The following is a 6,310-nucleotide window of genomic DNA, read 5'->3' as shown; positions in this document are numbered from 1 at the left end:
CCATTTTTTAAAATGACTGAATTCTGATGTGAACATTATATCGAGTTTTTGGTCTTTTTTATTACAGTAAATATGTCAATTAATTTATTTATACATCTTTTCCATAATTTTAACAGATAGCATCTATAATATAACAAAATAAAATTTAAAAAAAGCTGTAAAATACCAGTTAAAGAAATTGTTTGCCATTTTTTCAATCCTTAATGTAATTTTGCTTCAAACAATGACAAATATATGTAAAGTAAGGATTTCTTTGCTGATTTGTTACAGTAAAAAAATTTGTCATTTCATTGTCAAATGCTGAACATTTACTGTTTTGATCTTTTACTCGTGTTAGCATGTAAATGGAAATTATCACTTTAATTCTATTAGTTCCTTTCTTCTCTGTTCTCCCATCTACAGTTCAAAACTTGGGGGAAAAAAAAAAAAAAGTCAGTGTCTGAAGGACAACAACCAGCGTGCATGACCTGAACTGTTGCATGATGTTGGTGCTTCAATGCATTTCAAGTGTTGCATGAGCAATAGGAGCGGCGTGTCGCTGCACGAGAACACTACATTGACGGGAATTTCAGCCAGATTTAAATCAGGCACAGTTTTTGATTTTAATGTTCACAATTACAAACCTTTTATACGACTTTCTGAGAGCTTGTACTCGTCCTGTCACAGAGGCTGGACTGGGACCAGAAATATATAAATCATCCCTGGCATTTTTCTCTCCCCTGATGGCTGTGCATTTCCCTAAAAACATTAAAGGACCGCAACATGTTAGAAAGAACAAGGGAAGGCTGAGGGAGAGGAAGCATAATTGCACAAATGAACTGCAATGAATCCAAAAACAAGTAACAGGATGTTTCAGAGAAAGTGGGCTCGATAAATGACTGATCAAATGTTTAAAGCAGCTTTGAACAAATTGTAAACTCTATGAGCCTAAAGGATGCTTGTGAACAAAAAAAAAAGGAAGTAGGGGCCTCCTCTGTATGTGATGCATACACACAAACTGATAAATGATTGATCAGACGCCTCCTCTTGTATTTAATCTTTTCCATTTTGGTACTCTTAGTGCAGATGAAATGTTTGATGAAGGCTGTTGAATAGTTCATAGATGTGGTTGGGCCATTTCAGTGTCAGTGAAGCAAAAGACCAACTGGTAGGAAAAAGACAGTTGTGTCGGCCCACCTGAGAGGTGCAGTCCAGCTCCGTCAACAGCCCTAATGTTTCTGCAACTACTTCCAAGCGCGAGTACAGAGCAGTGCAGCATTTATTTTCCTTCCTGGTCCCCGGTTTTCTTAACATTCAGTTTTCTACGTTCAGTTTTGTGAAAACTGTATCGACTAATCTCAGGTAGAGCTGTTGATAAGATCACCTCCACAGCAGCAGAGGAAGTGACCTGCCTCTGAATACCTCACTCAGCTAAATATAGCCGGGAGATGCACGTCTGTCAGCCTCCCCCTCTCTCACCCTTCCCTCAAGCCCTTATCTTAATTATTTCCAGACCTCTCAGTCTACATACAAACAATCACAAATGCACACACACACACACACACACTCAGGGCTGATAAAAAATGCCAGTGTTGTGTTTACTGGCCTTCCTGCTGATCTTAAAGCCAGGCAGGGTGCGACCGTCTGTGCGTTTCAGTCTTTGTTTCACTGCATGAGCTGAATTTTCTTCTTATCATGTGTGAGTTTTCACTTTTGAATGAGCAAAATGGAAAAAAAACAAAAAACAAAAGTGTGAGAAAATGAAGGTATCATGAAAGAATGTTTTATAAGTTTGAGGTGTATGACTACGGCTCACACGTGTTCAGCTGTGTGATTAAAAATAGTTTTAAAAAGGCATTTTTTATCCTTTACTATCTTGCTGTTTAGAAAGAGATACATCAGTTCAACAAGCAGCATCTCATAAAACATGTTCATCATTTGGCTCCCTTTTAGCCTCCAACAAACCTTTTGCTAGTCATCCTGGAGTCTGCAGTCTTAAAATAATCACAAAAGCATTTACAATAACCAAACAATAACCAAAGGTGATATCAATGGGGAGAATGGCCTCTTATACAGTAAAACCAAGATGTGCTTTTGTTCATCTCTTTAAAAGCCCATATTGTGCACATCTACAGGTATATTGTTTAATTTTAAAGTCTTTATTGTTCATAAAACACCTTATTTTTCTTATTTTGCTCGTTGCTCTGCCTTAAACTCCATCATGTCGTATCCATAATCAACCACTAGGCAGGTCTGATGTGTTACAGGATGATGTGGATGAGGAACAGGACAGAAGTCTCTTTTTCTTCTGTTTCTTATCCACATGAAGCATTTTAAACAAGAAAGAAGCAGAGTTTGTTCTTTTGTGGGAGAGAAAAAAAACTCCTTTTAGCGTGGACTTCATGAGTTTGCAGACTTTTTACAAACAAAAAAGTTCCAACACACTAAAGAAAAAGGGAAAACCATGAAACAGCAGGTATCTGATTCTCTGATGGCTTGTTCCATTTTGATGATGCTTAAAAATAAAATAAAAATAAAACTTTCTGTGTGAGGAACTATGAGATGACATTGCTGCTCTCTTTATAAATACAAGCAAATCATATCGTGACTCCTGTAGATAACCGGGACTGTCTGCTGTCATTTAAGTAATTATAAAATATGTGCTTATGGTTTGAACATCCTAAAACTATCCTGGCAGCATTGTGTAATCAGGTAAAGTAGTACTTTAATCGTTTTTTTGTGTGTGTTTTAATCCCTAGTATATACATTACTCAAGCAAAATCACACCATGAAATAACACTGCAGGGTCTCAACCAATATTTAGACGTGTAAGGTTCACTTTGAAATGCCAATCATAACCTGTTTAGATGGAAAGCACTTTGGGACAAAAACTGTTGTCTTTATTGTGCTGCATAAAAAACAGTGACTTAATTTCATTTATTCTGGACGAGTTCAAGATCTTCTTATTAGCAGCAGAACACGTGACTGAACAGCACAAGACAGACAACACGAATAAAATAACATTTTTTATTATAGTGAAAGAGACAAAAAAAAAGAACATTATCTGAGAGCAACTAAACATTTTCCCATTTTCCTAGAGATGAATTCACGATATACTATTTTTATGCTCAGACTATAGTTGTTCGGTGTAATTCACTGTAATTTGGTTTCTACAAATTCATCACTGCACTTCTTTAAATTTTGACTCAAAATGGTCAAAGAAAGAATGAATGCGGCGTGGAACCATTGTTAAAACCTGGTGTCTACATTACCCACAATGCAACTTGGCTGCTGCCAGTACAGCTGCGGATATACAATTTAGGGTTAAACTGTTAGTTGCAAGCAGAAGTCAGGAGCAAACTACAAAGGTCGTCTTTTGCAGCTTGTAGTTTTCAGGCCCAATTGGCTCAAATGACATTATTTTATCAGATTTCATGAAACTCCCGCTGGACACACAAAAGGCTTTGCTGACACACTGATGGGCAGCCAAACACGGCTTAAAAGAGACCAAATTTGTTGGAGTGGATTAGAGAAAATGTGCATAATTTAGAGTGTCTGGAAAAACAAAACTGGTGCTGGTATAAAATACACAGAGTGGCACATTTTATAAATAAAACCCTTCAGAACCTCTGACATGGAGTTTACGTAAAAGAGCAAACCAGTAAAAGCACTTTTATGGCCTTTTAAGCTTTTAGACGAGATTGTGGGGTCTCAAGGCCTGAATATCAGGAAACGATATCTTCAGGATGTACTTCAGCTGTTTCCACTGTAGCTCCAGGGCAACCAGACAGTGTGTAGAGATGCTGGTGTGTTAGCGGTGATTAGATTATATCCATCCTCTGGCCCCTCCTGTGCAGCCCCAGTGTTTGGTGCGATATCCACTTACCAAACCCGACTCTCCAAAACACCTGAGGAGGCGCTCGAACAGGCTCTCACATATCGCTGCTGTGCAGACGCCGTTATTACTGCTGCTGGATCCAAACCTCGAGTCTGCAATACAGGAGAAAATCAGCCTTTAACCAAAGTGCCTTCCAGCAGCAGGGGTGCACACACAGGAGCACAATTTCGTGTAATTGTCTACTCATATCTTCTGAATGCCTGTCGATTTCTGGAATTATGAAATGCATTTAAATAGCCACCATCAGCCGCACTCAGGACTGTGTGCATCTGCAACTCAAGGAATAACACGAGATGAAACTTTAATGATCTCAGTGGGGAAATTGGGTTGCAGCAGCGGCAAAAAGGCATAAAATGGCACAAAAACATAACAAAAATCATGGTTTGATAAACATAACGTGATGAAAAATATGTTAAATCGATCTCATGGAGCTGTTGCCTGTAATATTGTGGGCAGTGAACGCTGCAGGCTTATTATCCTCCTTAGTCAGATGTGTCTTATGGAGACAAATTCCCCGATGGCACGGATATCTACCCATCAATAATTCATCATTTCATTTGACTAATTAGCTGCTCTTTCAGAAAACATTGTAAATGTCACACACTTTCAAAGCGGGCGGAAATGGTTTGTTTCTGTCAGAGATGATGATCGTTTTAGTTTATGTGGACACTTAACAAATGAAAAGAGGCAAATTAATTGAGGTAAACTGCTGGTTATCTATCAATCTATAACATCTTGCAATAAAAGTGGACAAACGAACTAATCCTATGAAAAGGCCCCAAGCAACAATTATCAATACGGTTATTATATATTGCCTGTAATTAGTTTACATTTTCTTATTCATTATCTGATAAAAGCATCAGTTTTATTGGGTGTTATTTACCTTCATTGGCAATAACAGTTTATTTGGATTGGATCCCACATGCGGGGAATATATACATTCATCTGCAAGTAAAAATACTTCTCAATAAAGCCACTACTTTCTACTGTTTGAGTAGCATGTTTGTCTTTTTTTTATTTAATTAAATGAAACTGTATATCTGGGAGGTGTTTCAGAATAACTGCGGGGCACAGACCAGGCAGGTCAAGTACTGACACAGACCTGCATGTTTCTTGGTTTAAATCGGTGATGGGATTTATTGACTATAAAAAAAATATACAGCTTATTGAACATCTGAATCACAAGCAGTTTCTGAGCATTTTCTTTTGCTCCCGTCACATTTTAACTCACTGCAATATAAAGCCTTGCACCTGTGTGGAAACACCAATGGGTAGAAGTAGAGAGAATGCATGGATGTCTTTTGACACAGTTGTGTTGCAATAAATCATAAAAAAGTTGAAAAAAAAAGAAAATAGAAACGTACATTTTTCCAAGTGGTGGTGTTAAAAAATATGGCTCTACATACGATAACAGTATATTTGACTACTTAGAGTTTTAATTTCCTTTCATACCTGTCTCGTATCCACTCTGTAAACACAGCCTGCAGTTCAACCCAGTTCGCCTGAAAAAGTCCCAGAATTCTTGACAAATGATTGATAATTGCAGTGGAACCCACCAAGAACTCAGTTGTTCTGAGGTGAACAGAATGTTTCGGTTTTCACAGAATCTGGTCAAACAGAACAGAGATCTGGAGAATTTACACCTTCACAGAAACCAATTTTCATATTCATAGTTTGATAAAAGCAACTCAGAGATGGTCAAGCAGAAGACCCCTGATGATTTGAGATGGAATGCAAGTGTCTAAAAGATCTGGTGACACCCAAGGTCTTGGTATATGATTGACATTTTTCATCTAGCCACTCCGTGACCCCTTGTGACCTGTGGATGAGGACACTGTCATCTCCTCCCAAAGGTGATCACTCAGAATTTGCAGTGACTCTTCCCTCGAAAAGGCCAAATGGACTCAAACCACGTCAGTAAAATGGAGCAACAGTTCGACAGATCTCCTTCATGTAGGGCTCAAGGGTTCAGCTTTTTCCTTTAATTTATCGCCTGTTGTGTTTAAAGTGGTGTTTTGTCGTCACCTTCTGCGGCCTTTGCGTGACTCCTGACAGCCACTAGAGGGCAGACAGGCCAACAGTGAAGAAGTAAAAAACTGAGACTAGAGGATGAGTTACTCTCCTTAAAACTATTGAGGGGGGAAAAAAAACATCAGAAAAAGTTAATGAAACACTGAAAGCCCTCAGGTTTATGTATTTCTGTTCTGGGTTAATGACTTCGATCAATCACATCACAAAATAAAGGATTTAATTACTTCCACCGAAAAGTGACTTAATTGCTAAAACTTCCCCAGAGGCCTCAGAGTTTGGTTTAATGTGACTTTCCAGTAAATCTGAGGGCAAACTTTGATATCTGTATACATGATATGACAAACTTTAGCAGCTTTAAAACCAGCATGTGCTCAACACGGAGACACCTACAGTCTCATAGAT

Source organism: Stegastes partitus, unplaced genomic scaffold (genome assembly GCF_000690725.1).
Source record: "Stegastes partitus isolate 25-593 unplaced genomic scaffold, Stegastes_partitus-1.0.2 Scaffold2431, whole genome shotgun sequence".
Classification (NCBI taxonomy): Eukaryota; Metazoa; Chordata; class Actinopteri; family Pomacentridae; genus Stegastes; species Stegastes partitus.
The sequence above is the reverse complement of the archived record's forward strand: the minus strand, read 5'-3'. Positions refer to the sequence as shown.